Raw genomic sequence first — 18,443 nt, 5'->3', positions numbered from 1 at the left:
GTATCAGAGGGACTGCAAAATCCACTGAAATGGCATCTACTGAAGGAGTCAGGTGACCTAGGTTAGGCTCTTAGTTCTATTAATAAGCTAAATGTAGGACTTAATTGGATAAAGTGACAGATGTCTAATATTTTTCATTCTTATGTACATGGAACAGGTTCAAACCAGCCTAGCGTGGATTCAGGCACTCACCCTGTGGATTGGCCAATGTAGTTTGAGGCAAGGAGGCACTCCCAAACATACCAGACTCCTTGGAAATATGTTAAGTGGTATTGATGATGGCCAGAGCTGCCAGGGATGTCAAATGCATTTAAAAATAAGCAGAGCCCAGGCCTGCTGCCTCCTGGGTGGGGACACAGTTGATTTCAGGAGGGCATGGTTCCTTTCCAGTGGTGTGTGCAGCCGGCCCCCAGTCAGCGATCTCACCGGACACAGAGCACAGCAAAATAATATGAAAGATGCCAGCGCTGTAGCTCTTATATTTGTGAAAATAATGCGAATGGTATTGTCATCTTTAGCAGCATTTGGCTTCCTTTTTTATTCTCCTTATTTAATCTCCTTTCAGGAGAGGCTATACAACATTGAGGGGAAGGACGGACTGCCAGGTAGATTCCCTGGGTTTGAACGCTGGCTCTAATACTCACTACATGGATGACACTGGGCAAGTCACTTAACCGCCCTGTGCCTCAGTTTCCCCACACATTTACAATGAAGAGAACAGTAGCACCTGCCTCAAAGATTTGCTTTGAGGAATGCATAAAATATAGACTGTTTAGAGCAGGCCTAGCATGTGGTAGCTAATCAATAAAGTTAGCTATTATTATATTTCTGTGTGGGTAATTAGAATAGTAACACATATTTAATATAAAACAGTAGACAAAAAAATTGTTTTAAAGATTTATTTATTTTTAGAGAGAGAGTGAGTGGGGTGGGATGGGCAGAGGGAGAATGAGGGAGAGTCTTAAGCAGACCCCATGCTGAGTGCAGAGACCAACATGGGGCTCGAACTCACGACCCTGAGGTCACGATCTGAGGCGAAACCAAGAACTGGTCGCTTAGCTGACTGTGCCACCCAGGTGCCCCCCAAACTTTTTTTAACGAAAAACACCCATTACCTTCCATATTCCCACTACCCACTGACAATCTAAACATTTTAGGAAAGAAATGACAAGGTAATTGAGATAATTATTTGCCTATACAATATTTATTCTTCCCTTCTTCCTTAGTAACTACACCCTGATTTTGTTGTGGATAACAAACTATATGTCCTAGCCTTCTTTGCAAATAAGATTCAGCATGTGACTAATTCATAGCCAATGAGATAAAAATGCTCCTTAACAGTAGAATGGATAAATAAGTTGTTGAATGGAATACTATGCAGCGATGAGAATGGACAAACTATAACTAACTCAGCAACATGAATGAATCTTACAAACATAATGTTGAACAAAAGAAGATAGACACTACTGAATATATCCTCTATAATTCCGTTTATAGAAAGAACAAAAACCAGCCAAAATAATCCCTGCTTTAAGAAATCAGGGTAATGGTTACTTTTGGAGGGGTAGTAACATGGGGTGAGAAACATGGGGGGAGGCTTCTGGGATGCTGGTAATTTTCCATTTCTTAATTTTAGTGATGACTACATGAGCATGTTCAGTTTGTGGAAATTCACTGAGCCATATACTTATATATTCATATCTGCAAATATATTTCAATGAATCTAAAAACTATGCAAAGCTCTGATGATAAAATTCCAAGCATCAGCCACCAAATAAAGAAGGCCTGGCAAAGCACCGGTTAAATAAGTGTTTGGAGGTTACTGCTTCATCTAGGGAGGAGGTTGGTCATGTACATAACACAGCTGAAGCTAGCTTATTCAGCAGTCCCGAGGAAAAGCTCTGCTAAGCAAATTTGCTTCAGAATATAACCAGGAATTCAAGATGAAAGGGATATTTTCCCCAAAGTGAGAAACATCTCTATGAAGTCAGGAATCCAGTAGAGAGTCACTACACCCAACGTAGCCTAGTTCACTTCATGAACTCTAAAGAAGGAATTTTACGTGTGTTACCTCATCGAATCTTCACAAGAGCTTTGAGAAGTAGATATTGTTCCCTTCACTCTAGAGGTGAGGAAACGAGACTCCAACACTTATGGGTATTATTAATGCCAGTCCTTGAGAAATGATGGGTATTATTAATGCCAGTACCCTACCTTATTATCAAGTTCTGTATTATTCAGGATTCTGTTAGTTGCAAGTGATCATAACCCAATTCAAACTAACTTAAGAAAAAGGGGGAAGGTTTTTGGTCCCCAGGCCTGGGAAGCACAGGGAGATAGCTATTTCTAGCATGACTGGATCTAGGGTCTCAGATTCTTTTAAGTTATGGTCTTACCACCTTTTCGATAGGCCTACTTCATGGGGCAAGACATTTTCCAGCATCCCCAGCTTTACATCCTACCAATCCAGCAATCTAGCAAAAAGCAACAGTCTGGAGAAGGCTCTGATTGACCCAAGTAAGGTCATGTGTTCGTCCCTGGACCAACTGATGTGGCCACATAGCTGGAGGAGATGTGAAATGCATTGCCATGCAAATCACATTAAATGAATTTCCCACCGGGAAAACGGGTTCTGTTCCCCAAAGGATGAGCAAAAACAACAGCTTTCCACTACATTGCCTAAGGAGGACTTCCTGGGCATCCAAAAATTGTTGACCAGTGACTATTTAAACATCACTATTTCTATGCACCTTCCATCTGGGTAGTGTTTCCCATCAAAGAGCTTTAAAATGAATATTCTCATTTAAGCCTTCCAATAAATACTGGGAGGAAAAATTGTTCTCATTTCACAGATGAAGGAACAGGCCCATGAGGTAAATAACTGATAAGGTTATACAGCCAGTAAGTGGACCCCAACTTGAAACCAGATCCATCTTGCACCAGAGTTGTATTCTTTTCGCCATACCTCTCAGCCTGCCAACGTAGGGAATACTAAGTGGACTTTCTATACCACGTTAGTTTTTTGGTGTTTTTTTTTTTCAAAGATTTGTATTTATTGATTGATTTAGAGAAAGAGAGAGCAGGGGGAGGGGCAGAGGGAGAGAGAGAATCTCAAGCTGACTCCACGCCAAGCACAGAGCCCGATTCGGGGCTTAATCTCATGACCCTGAGGTCATGACCTAAGCTGAAACCAAGAGTCGGACGCTCAACGAACTGAGCCACCCAGGCAGCCCCACATTTTTTTTTAGTTATTTTTATTAGTTGTATTTAAAGCATGAGCATAGGCCATTGTTCAGGGATACTCCCCAACAAAAGGATACCACAGTGTCTTTAAACTAGCAGGCTAGTGCCATTGGCTTTAGAGCATCTTTCTAGAAATCAAAGACCATCTTCATATTACCTTGCAATAAAGTGGAGAATCAAGGCCTACCGTGGCCCTGTTACTGGCCTGCAGTGACTACTGGGTAGAATAGCCTACTGGCTTTTGTGCCAAGCCCAGAGCCTGCCCCCAGGACAATGTGCAGGGCTGCCTCAGACTGCTTCTCTCTGCTGGCCACACAGTCCCCAGCCTGGGGTGGCCAAAGGCCCTGCGAGCAATGGTCCCAGGGCGAAGGACCGTGTGCCGTTAGCTGTGTGTTGCTTCTGTTCCCTGTTCTATCTGTGCCCTGTAGCTGTCAGGCCGTGGTGCTTAGATTTCTCAGGCATGCTGCTGATGGTGCAGAAATTCCGAATGTTGTGAGGTTCTCGAAGCACTTACTGTTGAGACAGTGTCTGTGTCTAGTTTGTGAGTTCCATCTATTTGGAATTCTGAAAACTGAGGGCACATTCTTCAGGGTCAGTAGCGACCCTTACATCATCAACAACAAACATTCCCCAAAAGCCTTTTATGTCCCGGGCTGTAGGCAACCACCTACGTGGTGTAACTGGGTCTCCTCCGGAGTCAGGCTCACCTTCTGACCACTTCATGTGCCTAGGAGGTGACACAGCCCCCATCCAGGTAAAGAGAGACACCGACCCATGACTAACCAGCCTTTAACAAGATGCTCCTCCGTGGCATTGAGACATGGGATTGCTAAATTTTGATGAGACAGAGGTAGTCAGAGGCACAACAAGCTCTCAAGTGGTGAGGCATTGCTGTAGGATACACAGGAGGTGAGGAGGAACCTGGGAAGAATTTATTGAATGTGCACTGTGTGTCCGACGTTGTGTAAACATTAGCTGTTGTAGGTCAGGTTCCTCTGGAAACAGACTCCAGGGTGAACGTTCACCGGGAAGGGATCTCAGCAGCAGCATCTGAGAGGGATGAGGACGCAGGATTGGGCAGAGGAGGAAGGGGGGTGGTGATGCCAGGGCAGCGGGGGCCTCAGCCAGCCCGCCCCCACCCAGGAGCCTCTGGAGCTGAGATGGTCCCTCAGAGTTGTCCTAAACTGAGGCAAAGGGACAGCGGACCTTTGTAACCTGCCCCCCACACAACGGAGAAGTCATGGGATGCCTTGGCTGACTGTGGGGAGGCAGCGTAATGGGGGAAGGCAGGCTCTGGAAGAGGTTTAGCTGTAACAGTCAACAGCAAGGGGGGGAGGGTCCTGAAAAGGTGGTTTGGGCAGAACAGCACAGCTAACTAACACTACACTCTGTTGTTTAATCCATACGACACTGGGAAGTAGTTCTTTTAATCATCATTTTCAAATGAGGAAACTGAGCCTCAGAGAAGTTAGCCTGTCTAGGTTCACATACCTGGGATTTAAACAGATGAGACTGCATAAAAAATACATATACTTTTATTTAGGAAAAAAACAGATGGACATATGGAAAGGGAAGAAAGAGAGAGAAAGCAAACCATAAGAGACTCTTAATGATAAGAGAACAAACTAGGAGGTTGCTTGAGGGGAGGTGGGTGGGGGATGGGTTAGATGGGGGATGGGGATGAAGGAGGGCACTTGGGATGAGCACTGGGTGTTGAATCACTGAATGCTACTCCTGAAACCAGTATTACACTACATGTTAACTAATTAGAATTTAAATAAAAATTTGGAGAGACAAAGAAATCTGTATACTTTCTATCACACTATCTCGCCTCAGAAAAGAAGGAAAAGGAAAAGCAGAGAGAGGATGGAGGAACCCTGGAGACGTCCCACCCACTTCACAGTGTTGTGAAAAACAGATTAGGAGACGCAGATACAGTGATTAAGAAAGCAGTCTTTAGGGCACCTGGGTGGCTCATTTGGTTAAATGTTTGCCTTCAGCTCAGATAATCATCCCAGGTCCCAGCTCAGCGGGGAGTCTGCTTCTCCCTGTCCCTCTGCCCCTCACCCCTGCTCTCTCTCTCAAATGGATAAATAAAATCTTAAAAAAAAAAAAAAAAAAAAGAACGCAGTCTTTAAGACTATCCCAGCTGGCTTGGAATACCAGCTGCACTTCTTACCATTTAACTTCTCTGCGCCTCAGTTTCCTCCTTTATAAAATGGAGATAATATTGCATATGCCTCAAGGGTTTTTATAAAGTTTAAATAAAATAATAAATGCAGTCCATGCCAGGGGCCTAGCACTGTGCCTGGCCTATAGGAAGCACCTAGTAAACATTAACTACTCTTACAACTCTCCCATTTATGGTAAATTTTAACAGTGCAGGAAAAGCTCTCTTTAGGATTCTGCCTCTCCCAGTGTACCATATATATGGTCTCATCACCAATGAAGGCTCTAGATTGCTAGGTCCTGAATATTTTAAAAATCCAATTTTTAGATGGTCAGGGTAACTCCAGAAATCTTGAAAAGGAGCCAAGTGCCAACCACACCTAACCCTTAACTGCATAATTCTGGAGGCAGAATAAATAAAAGAGAACAGTGAAAATAGCTCCTTCGTGTCTGCCAAACAAAATACCTTCTCGTGAAGTCAGCTTTTTAGAAACCTTGGACAGTGCATGAGTGGAGGGTATTCCGCTGTCAAAGAAGCCTCAACTGAGTTTTGTAATCCAAATCCCACAGCCTGGGGAGAGAGGTCATTAACCTTGCTGCTGTGATTTCGCCACTACTTTCTCTGGACAACAGAGTACAAGGAGCTAACCCCTCAGTGCATGCTTCCTAGGTGTGTGGCCAGTATTTCATGACCACACCCCCACCCCCGAAGCCACTCGGTGACTCAAAGTGAGCTCTGCCTTCTGCTCCGTCTGCGCATCATGTAGCCAAATAAAAAGGGACCGACCCAGAAAGTTAAGTCCACTACCCCTTTTTAAAAATAATTTTTAAGGAGAAAATCTTCATCCAAGAGTAGTGGGTTATGTGGTGACCTTCAAAATACTATGTTCACCTGGAACCTGTAAATGGGACTTTCTGTGGAAAGGGGGTCTTTGCAGCTATCATTAGTTGGGGATATTAAGAGATCATCGTGAATTATCTGGGTGGGCCTTATACAAGCAGGTATCCTTGTAAAGAATGGCAGAGGGAGATTTGAGCCACAGAGAAGGCCAGCGAAGACAGAAGGAGAGGTTGGAGTGATGCAGTCTCCCCCAGGGAACTGTGCAGCCCCCAGAAGCTGGAAGGGGCAAGGGAGGATTTGCCCCCAGGGCCTTCAGAGTGAGTGCAACCCGGCCAATACCTTGGTTTCGGACTCCTGGCCTCCAGAACCATAAAAGAATAAACTTCTATCGTTTCAAGCCACCAAGTTGGTGGTAATTTGTCAGCAGCCACAGGAACGAATACACCAATTGTTTCTTATATGACCAATATCTGTACTACCCATCAAGGTGTTTATGATTCTTGAAGTGCCTGGGTGGCTCAGTCGTTAAGCGTCTGCCTTCGGCTCAGGTCATGATCCCAGGGTCCTGGGATCGAGCCCCACATTGGGCTTCCTGCTCAGTAGGGACCCTGCTTCTCCTTCCCCTGTGCCTGCCACTCGCCCTGCTTGTGCTCTCTCTCTCTGTCAAATCAATTAATAAAATCTTTTTTAAAAAGATGTTTATGATTCTTTTATACATTCAGTAAATAGAAAATACCAGTTTAAACAATATGATCTAATTTTTATTATAAAACAATATGTGACAGCTATTCATTGGTCAAAGAGTGCACTATGTATTTTTCAGAATAAAGACAATAAAGACTTAGAAGGCTTTATACACATACATGCACTTATGGATAGGCCCCAGGTTCTGTCCTCTTGTCCAGATTTGAGGAAATCACTTCTGGGACTGAGCCAGTCTCCCTCAAGGCTCTGGAAATATCCAATTCTTTTCCCTTCAATAGATCCAGACCAGAGATCAAAAAATTCAAATGTCCATAGGAGCCTGGCAGGTATATTTTTCAGAGAATTGGGTCTCATAGAAAATATTCAGGCATATTGGGGATGGTGGTGCACTGGGAAGAACATTACTTGTCTCAAACTGGAACTCCAACTCAGCTCACTGATTGTTGTCATGGAGGAGGCAGGTTGACTGTTACCAAATTTTATTTTTCAAGAGATACTGGATTCAAATTTTTTTGTATGAAACCCCATGTTTTTGAAATGTGGGCGTCTAATTCAAATTCTTTTAAAACACTTTTCGGGCCACACGGAGGCTCAGATCTTCAGGTTTCCACTTGCAATTTAGACCTTATATAGTCATTTGACTCTTCCCAGAGGGTAAAGGAAATGTCAGCTTTAGAACACAATGCCTGGGCTCCTTTGTTGAAAGAGATATGGAAAAATTCCTCTCATTCTTTGCTGATAAACCTACAGCCTTGAACACAAGATATAGTTAATTTTGTAATCAAGTTATTCTGCCACATGAAATTTTTCATAAATTGCCCTGCTAAGTAAGCATTGTGCCAAGGCACATAGGAAATGCTCCGTGAATAGTAGCTATCATCTCTGATATGACTGGGTATGAATTTTCTCCTCCTCCTTTGGAGAGTCCAAGAGTAAGGATGGGGTAGGATAAGAGTGATGCCCAGAAAATGATGGAAGAACCTCTATTACTCATTGACCAAGCCTGCAGCCCTGTTCAAAGGCAAGTGGCCCTATTCTGTCCCTTACCCTCAGTGCCAAGCAGAGCCATAGGAAAATTCCACTGTACACCAAAGTCAACAGCTCTTAGCGTTCACTCTGGTCCTCAGCACCACTACACTACTCCCTCTCCCCATTAGAGGTCCAGTCCCTTGTGGGGCACATGGGAGCAGCTGGTCCACTTAGCCCCCTTCAGCCCTTGGAGTCCCTCTGCCTCTTGAACAACTCAACTCCAACACCACTAGGAGCCGGGGCCTGGGGGGTGGGTGAGGAAAAGGCTTTTAATAAGCACTACCACCACCCAGACTGCTTGGAGGATTAGATCAGGGACCAAGAGAAAGAAATTTGTCCCTTTTTCCTCGCTTCAGAAAACATAAACTAATCTCAGTGGATCAAGCTACCACATTATCATATTAAGGAGAAATGCTCCTAAAATCCAGACTTTGGAGTCTGTGCAAGAATCAGAAATCACTGATCTTTGGGCTGCCATTAGCAAAGTAGTGCCCAAGGATGTCAACAATAGACCAAAAGCATAAGCAAGAGAGACAAGAAGGCATTTTTATTGGGAAGAACTATGGGAATACTCTCACCACCCTGCACTCCTCAAACTTTTGGTCTACTGCATTAGGGGTAAGTCTCTTGGGCCAGGAAATATAGCTTCTAGGCCTGGGACAATGACTTGCTCCTGGTAGGGCTCAGTCAAGTTCTTTGCTAGATGGTCTCCAAGAATGTCTTTTTTTTTTTTTTAAGATTTTATTTATTTATTTGAGACAGAATGAGCAAGAGAGAGAGAGAGAGAGAAAACAAGCAGGGGGGAGGGGCAGAGAGAGTGGGAGAAGCAGACTCCCCACCAAGCAGGGACCCCGATGTGGGGCTCGATCCCAGGACCCTGAGATCATGACCTGAACTGAAGGCAGATACTTAATCGACTGAGCCACCCAGGAACCCCTAGATGGTCTCTAAGAAGCTGTTTGAATGAGAGAAAGCCTCAATCTATCTGTTTCAGCTTCTTCTGTAAAATGTGACTAACATTAGCACCTCTGTCTGTTGCCAAAAACCGTTGTGCTGATCAAGAGAAAAATACGCGTACTTTTAAGTGTAGGCAACATGCTTGAAAATTTGCATTTTGAAAAGTTAGAAATGCCCTTGAGCAAACTGCCAACTCTTCACATAACAAATAAAGGAACTTTTATTCTGTCCAGAACAAAAAGATCCCAGCTATTCCGTTAAAACTCTAACATAGCCTTGTAGTGTTATCTAAGAATTTGTTACACATTTCATAAACTTTCTTAGCTAGGATGACTCTGATTAGAGAGACAAATGTGATTTAGGATTATGACATTTATTCCAAAAGGTTTTTGAAACAACATGCGTTACCATACATTATAACTAGAGGTTCAAAATAAAGTTATTTTAATGTTTATATAGGCTACATAATGACCATGCTGCCCATAATTAAATACAAAAAGGCAAAGCAGTATTAGGTGCAATTATAATTCTATCAACTGTGGGTCTGGAATTTAAAAGAACGACCACACTGACACCATCCATGTTGCCTCTGTTAGAGCTCAGGAGACTCTACAGTCTACTTTTCAAATTTCAGAGTTTAAGATGTTAGAACAATGCTTTCGACTGATCTTTTAGGCTTTCAATTTTAGGTTCACTTTTTTAAATTTAGCAATAATAATGTTAAAGTCAGTCGTTCCATGTTTTATGGAAAAAAATAACTTGAAAAGATATTGGAATAATTACTATGCCCTATTACTTATGTGTTTTCCAGAACTTTTTAAGACACAATAAGAAAACAAAAGAATTATAGAATTTGAGGGACTCTAAGAGAACTAGTAGATTCCCTGATTTTACAGGTGAAGAAACTGGGCCCGGAGATCTGGGTGAACTGATCTGCCCAAATTGGTATAATTAAATTGGTATAATTAAATCATAGTCAAAGTTATTACCAAAAGGGGCGCCTAGGTGGCTCAATCGTTAAGCGTCTGCTTTTGACTCAGGTCATGATCCCAGGGTCCTGGGATCGAGCCCCTCATCGGGCTCCCTGCTCAGCGGGAAGCCTGCTTTTCCCTCTCCCACTCCCCCTGCTTGTGTTCCCTCTCTCACTGTGTCTCTCTCTGTCAAATAAATAAATAAAGTCTTTTAAAAAAAAAAGTTATTGCCAAAAAAGTCTATTGGTAGAGAATTCTGTCAGGAAAATGGGTATTATAGCCTTCGGCTCAGGTCATGATCCTGGAGTCCCAGGATCGAGTCCCATATCAGGCTCCCTGCTCTGCTGGGAGTCTGCTTCTCCCTCTGACCCTCCCCCCTCTCGTGCTCTCTCTCTCTCTCTCTCTCTCTAATAAATAAAATAAAATATTAAAAAAAAAGAAAAATGGGTATGATAAATTAGTGTGTTTGTGCAAACACACCCCTCCTCTTACTGTGGATGGGTTATCATAAGGTCTATATAATATAATTGAGGAATTGATACACTTTGAACCTATAACAGGTGAACTTGAAGATCTCCTCCCTGAGTGTATAAAGTGAAACAAAGGGAACCTAATTAGAATGGGTCATCATGGACTATCCCAGAAATGGATGGAGCTGACCTAAGACCCAGTCTATGGTCATCCGTATCAGAATCACCTACAACAGTGGTATTCAAGGTTTGCCAGTCTGTTTGTCTATTGCCCATAATATCCTAAAAGAATTTTTTATCATAAGTTGATGTAGTTGAAACAGATGTAACCTGACATATTTTAAATATAAACATTCTAAAATAAAATGGTCACATCAAATTTTAAATGTATCTAAAATAATTAAATGGTTAGTTGCCATCACACATCATACATTAAAAACAAAACAAAAACAAAGCCTAAACGATCCCTTCTTTGGCATTTGAAAATTCTACATCTTTCCTTTCCTCCTAAATCCTACACAGAATTTCTATTGTAACCTTTTATTTTCTGTTTACAATCTTTTATTCATTACCATATCATATTTCTTTGTAACAAAAGTATTAGTACAAATTGAATTCATAAATTTTTATTTTGTTTTCTGTGACAATTCTCTAGATGTTAAAATTGTTCTTCTGATTTGATTCATTATTACAATTCCTATTAATATACAATAATATAATGTAATATTTGATTAAAAATCACTAAACATAAAAAGTAATTTTTAATAGATACATGTCTTTCTTAACGAGATTAATGGGGCTTTCTTTTTTCAGTGAGTTCATGATCCATTGCTAGATCCATGACTCATTGCTAGAATAAAATAGGGTCTTATATTCCTTGTTTTTTTAAATAAATGAAAATGCTGAGAAATCTTATCACTTCTTAAAAGTAGATAATAACAAGGAATTTTGCTATTGCAATGCTGATCAAGTTTTGAATTCCTTCTAAATTATATTTCAAAATCATAAAATGATATGCCATCAAAACTGTTGTTTAATGACCTATCATCGGGACTAGATTCTCCTTCAGACTGGTGAAAGCATTGAATTGGAAATCTCCTAATTTACAAAGGAATTTGTCACTCAGTCACTAGAGTCACCTGCTTTCTCTATTTCTGGAAAATCTACCAAAAAGACTTTAGCAAGGCTCATTAAAGAACCATTCATTATACTTGCTACTCTTTCACTTAAAGGCATCATGTTTAATCTTTTAGAATTGCAGTTAGGAAACTCGTGTCATTCTTAATTTCATTGCACTTTAGCCAATTCTTTTTTTTTTTTTTCAGTAAAGTGTTCTTAAATATATTTTTATCAAAACTTGAAACTGCAGGTATATCATGTTCGAGTTATAAAAAATATATACCAAATAACCGAAAGAGCTAGTCCTCTTTGTCAAACCAATCAGCCTTTTTTACTTTCAGAAAAAGCCTGTCTTCATGTTTTAATCCAAATTAAAATGTTAATTCATATCTCAAAAACATTATAAAAACCACTGAGAAACGTCTTCAGGAAAGTACCATTTATGGTTACTTAAAAAGATTAAATTGATATAATTTAATTAATGTACCCATTTTATAACATGTTATAAATCATGATAAGCAAGATAAATCACTTTGCTGTTTCTCATTACTTGATTCTTTAAAAATGTAATATTATGTGTTACTAAATTTTTAAGTTACTTGTGAGGTGAGTAGTATTGTACAAGGTATAGTATTCCTCTGGGAAATCTATTTGTATTAAAGTCTCATGAAAACAACTGTGGACAAGTATTGACCAATACCAGTATGGAGCCAGCCTTTCACAGAAGAGACCTTGTGTTCCTGACAAATTTCAGGATAACCCTAGTAGAGCTGGTGAAATAGCCATTTTTAAAGTTGAAGGATGAGACATTCCAATAGTTCACAGAGTAATCAAAGTTGATGAAAAAAATAACAAAGACATTAGGTTTCTGACTAAAAGATAACGATGACCCTGAATAGCCAGAGGAATGCTGAAAAAGAAAAGCAAAGCTGGTGGCATCACAATTCCGGACTTCAAGCTCTACTACAAAGCTGTCATCATCAAGATAGTATGGTACTGGCACAAAAACAGACACATAGATCAATGGAACAGAAGAGAGAGCCCAGAAGTGGACCCTCAACTCTATGGTCAACTAATCTTCAACAAAGCAGGAAAGAATAGCCAATGGAAAAAGGACAGTCCCTTCAACAAATAGTCCTGGGAAAATTGGACAGCCACATGTTGAAAAATGAAACTGGACCATTTTCTTCCACCATACATAAAGATAAACTCAAAATGGATGAAAGACCTAAATGTGAGACAGGAATCCATCAAAATCCTAGAGGAGAACACAGGCAGCAACCTCTTCGACCTCAGCTGGAGCAACTTCTTGCTAGACACGTCTCCAAAGGCAAGGGAAACAAAGGCAAAAATGAACTCTTAGGACTTCATCGAGATAAAAAGCTTTTGCACAGCAAAGGACATTGTTAACAAAACCAAAAGACAATCAACAGAATGGGAGAAGATATTTGTAAATGACATAGCAGATAAAGGGCTAGTATCCAAGATTTATAAAGAACTTATCAAACTCAACATGCAAAAAACAAAAAATCCCATCAAGAAATGGGCATAAGACATGAACAGACATTTCTCCAAAGAACACATACAAATGTCCAAAAGATACATGAAAAAATGCTCAACATCACTTGGCATCAGGGAACTACAAATCAAAATCACAATGACATACCACCTCACACCTGTCAGAATGGCTAAAATTAACAAGTCAGGAAACAACAAATGTTGCTGAGGATGTGGAGAAAGGGGAACCCTCTTACACTGTTGGTGGGAATGCAAGCTGGTGCAGCCACTCTGGAAAACAGTATGGAGGTTCCTCAAGAAGTTAAAAATAGAGCTACTCTATGACTCAGAAATTGCACTACTAGGTATTTATCCAAAGGATACAAACATAGTGATTTGAAGGGGCACCTGCACCCCAACGTTTATTGCAGCAATGTCCACAATAGCCAAACTATGGAAAGAGCCAAGATGTCCATCAGCAGATGAATGGATAAAGAAGATGTGATATGTGTGTATATATATATATATAATGGAATACTATGCCATCAAAAAAATGAAATTTTGCCATTTGCATTGATGTGGATGGCACTGGAGGGTATTATGCTAAGTGAAATAAGTCAAGCAGAGAAAGACAATTATCAAATGGTTTCAATCATATGTGGAATATAAGGAATAGCGCAGAGAACCATAGGGGACGGGAGGGAAAACGGAATGGGAAGTAATCAAAGAGGGAGACAAACCATGAGAGACTCTTAACTATGGGAAACAAACTGAGGGTTGCTGGAGGGGAGGTGGGTAGGGGGATGGGGTAATTGGGTGATGGGCTTTAAAGAGGGCACCTGATGGGCGCCTGGGTGGCTCAGTTGGTTAAGCGACTGCCTTCAGCTCAGGTCACGATCCTGGAGTCCCTGGATCGAGTCCCGCATCGGGCTCCCTGCTCGGCAGGGAGTCTGCTTCTCCCTCTGACCCTCGCCCCTCTCATGTGCTCTCTCTCAATCTCTCTCTCTCAAATAAATAAATAAAATCTTTAAAAAAAAAAAAGAGGCCGCCTGATGTGATGAGCACTGGGTGTTGTGTGCAACTGATGAATTATTGAACTCTACATCTGAAGCTAATGATGTAATATATGTTGGTTAATTGAATTTTAAGTTTAAATAAATAAATAAATAAATAACATTTTTTAAAAAGGAGATAATGATGAAGTTGATGATAGAGGGGCTTATGCAAACAAGACCACAATTAGCTTGAAAAGAAAGACGTGGGAGGGAAGAGCTACAGGGTATGGTCACTCTGTGTTGGTATGGTCACCATAATAATGAGTGACTATTCAAAATTCAAGTATGCCCTTTTGGCTGTAAATGGGTGCCTATGTGTTGTTACTAAAACGTGAATCCGAAAAGATGAGAAGCAGCTCCTGGGACCAGATTGAAATGAATTCTGTTGAAAAAGATAAAAACTAATACATTTTAAATATCCCGCTCTCTGTATAAAAAGAAACAATGTGGAGAAGTTTTTGTCTTGTTCAAACAAATGATTCATCAGGGAAAAAAAAAAGATTCTTTTTCTTTTCCATCATTCCTTCTGTATTTAATTGTAATTCTACTATATATAATGATATATATATGTATATATATGTATATATAAAAGAGCTTTCTCTTCTCCCAATTAATGTGTTTAATTATATCAGTATAGAATCATGAATTCTTATTTTATTCTATGAGTTATAATCCATGTTTATCTTTATTTTGGTGCTCAAATTGTCCCAGATTTGGCAATTTGGGGTCCCTTCAGGTTCCTTTGGACATGCCCCTACCTTTTGTAAGGGATCGTTTACTGTCTGTCATGACACATGTTCTAGTCCTGAGTCAGGGAACTCTTAGTTTGGAAATTCACATTCAGTCCTGGCATATTTTCTTGAATTATTTATTTGATCATTTCTTCTCTTCTATTTTTTTCTGCTTTCACTTTCTTAAATTGTTATGTCAGATGTCTTAAATGATCCTCTAATTTTTTTCTGCTTTATTATAGAAATCACAAAACTATGCAAAAGTAGAAAGAACAGTGTAGCAACCCCCATATGCCCATCACCCAGTTCCAATTAATATTTTACCTTTTTTAAAAAGCATATTCTTTTTAAAGATTTTATTTATTTATTTGACAGAGAGAGAGAGACAGCTAGAGAGGGAACACAAGCAGGGGGAGTGGGAGAGGGAGAAGCAGGCTTCCCCCCGGAGCAGGGAGCCTGATGCGGGGCTCGATCCCAGGACCCTGGGATCATGACCTGAGCCAAAGGCAGACGCTTAACGACTGAGCCACCCAGGTGCCCTAAAAAGCATATTTTAAAGTAAATCTCAGATGCTATGCCATAAATACTTCAGTATGTACTCAAGTAGGATAAGGACCTTTTTTTTTAAGTTTTATTAATTTTTTTTTTTAGTAATCTCTACACCAACACGGGGCTCCAACTCAGGACACAGAGATCAAGAGTCACATTACTCTTCCACCGGAGCCAGCCAGGCACCCTGATAAGGACTAACTATATGCATCATTATTACATTAACAGTATTATCAATAATTTCTTTTTTTTAAGATTTTATTTATTTATCTGTCAGAGAGAGAGCACAAGCAGGGGGAGCGGCAGGCAGAGAGAGAAGCAGGCTCCCCTCTGAGCAGGGAACCCAATGCGGGGCTCGATCCCAGAACCCTGTGATCATGACCTGAGCCGAAGGCAGATGCTTAACTGACTGAGCCACCCAGGCGTCCCTCAATAATTTCTTAATATCATGTAATACCCAGTCCATGTTCATATTTCTCTGTTTTTTTTTAATATTTTTTTTCACAACTGGCTTAAAGTTCAAAGCAGGATTCCACGAAGATCCACATTACATTTCCTCCACCACCACACCCTATTTCTGTTTATATCATTTAGTTGTTGAAGATTCCAGGGCCCATGTGTGACCTTCTAGTTTTCTTATCTCTCTCCAATTACTTTTTGTCTCTTTTTTCCACAAATTTTTTCTTATTTATTTTTATTTAGATATAATTGACATATAATGTTACATGTTTCACATGTATAATGCAAAATGGATCACTGCAGTTAAGTCTAATTCACATCCATCACCATACATTGCTACAGATTTTCTTCTTGTGATGAAAATTTTTAAGATCTACTCTCTTAGCAACTTTCAAATATATAATACAGTGTTACTAACTGTAATTCCTTGTCATTTAGTGTACTTGCTGGGAGATTTCCTCAACTTCCAGTCTTTCTATTGAATACATTTTTGGTAAAGAAATTTAAAATTCATGTTTTCTCAATCTTCGCTGATCACAGCAATGTGTTCTTTTTTCATGATACGCTATCTTATCTCTTCAAAAGCATTATTTACTTATTTATTTAATTATTTTTCTGCCCTTGGGCATTGTCCCTACTTCGTCTGTGTTTGTTTTTTCCTATTTATTTGCTTTTTGTTTAAGATTTTATTTATTTATTTAAATGAATTCATTTAAATTTATTTATATTAAATCTGTGGTGCAATCTCTCCATCAGATGAACCTCCTACCTTGTGCTGGAAGGTGAAGGGGGCAAGAGGCTGTCAGCTGGCTTTTAGGGCTGGGGAGGCCATCTGGAGGTCTAATACCTCTTCTACAGATTTCCAACTAATCTCCATGGTTTGTCAGACCCTCCTTCCCCCTGCCTTTAGAGGCTTAGTATCTTCCACCCCTGAAATTTTCAGAGGTTCAGTGGAATGAATCTGCTTGTTCCCTATTGGCTTTATTCCTTGCAATTACTTAGGTTCTCTGTTTTCCAGTCTCTGAACAGTTACATATTTGTTGATTTCTATGGGTTCTTACACTATTGTATGTATATTTATGTGTGTCTGTGTGTATACTTTTAGATTTTTGTCTTTTTTATTCCTTTACTATTCATTTGGTGGGATTTCAGAAGCAAGTGAAGGCAAACATGTATGTTGAATCTGTAGTTTTACTAGAAATCCCTCATATTGCTTTTTTTAAAAGATTTTATTTATTCATTTGAGAGAGAGAGAACAAGCAATGAGGGGCAGAGGGAGAAGCAGGCTCTCTGCTGAGCATGAAGCCCAACTCGGGGCTCAATCCCAGGACTCCGGGATCATGATCTGAGCTGAAGGCAGAGGCTTAACTGACTGAACCACTCAGATGCCCCCCTCATATTGCTTTAAAAAAACAACAACAACAACTTTCAAGGCACCTAGGTGGCTCAGTCGTTAAGCGTCTTGCCTTCGGCTCAGGTCATGGTCCCAAGGTCCTGGGATCGAGCCCCGCATCGGGCTCCCTGCTCTGCAGGAAGCCTGCTTCTCCCTCTCCCATTCCCCCTGCTTGTGATCCCTCTCTCGCTGTGTCTCTCTCTGTCAAATAAATAAATAAAATCTTTAAAAAAAAACCCTTTCATTTATTTTTTTAATTGAAATTTAATTGACATAATTTTATATTAGTTTAAGGTATACAGCATATTGACTTGACAATTCTTTGCTTACTCATTGCTCACTGTAAGTGTAGTCACCATCTGTCACCAGGCAACATTATTACAGTATTATTGACTATATTCCCTATGCTGTACTTTTCATCTCTGTGACTTACTTATTTTATAACTAGAAATTTGTGCCTCTTAATCCCTTTTATTTATTTCACCCATCCCCCCACCCAACTCCCCCCTGGTAACCACCAGTCTATTCTTATATTTAAGAGTCTGTTTTTCTGTTTGTTTGTTCATTTGTTTTGTCTTTTAGATTTCACATATATGTGAAATCGTATGGTATCTGTCTTTCTCTGCCCGACTTATTTCACTTAGCATCATACCCTCTAGGTCCATCCAACCTGGCCTGGTCTTGGTTCAGTTAATTAGCCAGGGATTTTACACTCTTGGCAAGATCAGGTATATCATGAAAAGTTTGTTAAAGTCCCTACGGTCATTCTCCATGATGATGTGGTCAGTTACAACTGCATTATAGGTGATTTGTCCAACACATTTCTCATCGTTAAAGGGGTAGTTTGAGTGTTTGACATTTATTTAATCTCCTTTATAAGGCCATGCCCGACCAGACAGGGAACTTGGTAGATGGTATTGCAGTACTCTCTGTGGTTTTAGGCAAAAACAATTATTTTAACAATGGTTCCCAATGCAAACATGGTGACTCAAATGGCCACATGCACCCGAATGTTTATAGCAGCCATGTCCATAATAGCCAAACTATGGAAAGAGCCCAGATGTCTATCGACAGATGAATGGATAAAGAAGATGTGGTGTGTATATACAATGGGATATTACTCAGCCACCAAAAAAATGAAATCTTGGGGCGCCTGGGTGGCTCAGTCGTTAAGCGTCCACCTTCGACTCAGGTCATGATTCCAGGGTCCTGGGATCGAGCCCCGCATAGGGCTCCCTACTCAGCGGGAAGCCTG

The sequence above is a fragment of the Mirounga angustirostris genome, unplaced genomic scaffold (assembly GCF_029215605.1).
Source record: "Mirounga angustirostris isolate CCGP_5_RB_7025 unplaced genomic scaffold, mMirAng1.0.hap1 SCAF_4, whole genome shotgun sequence".
Lineage (NCBI taxonomy): Eukaryota > Metazoa > Chordata > Mammalia > Carnivora > Phocidae > Mirounga > Mirounga angustirostris.
Note: the sequence above shows the minus strand (reverse complement) of the source record.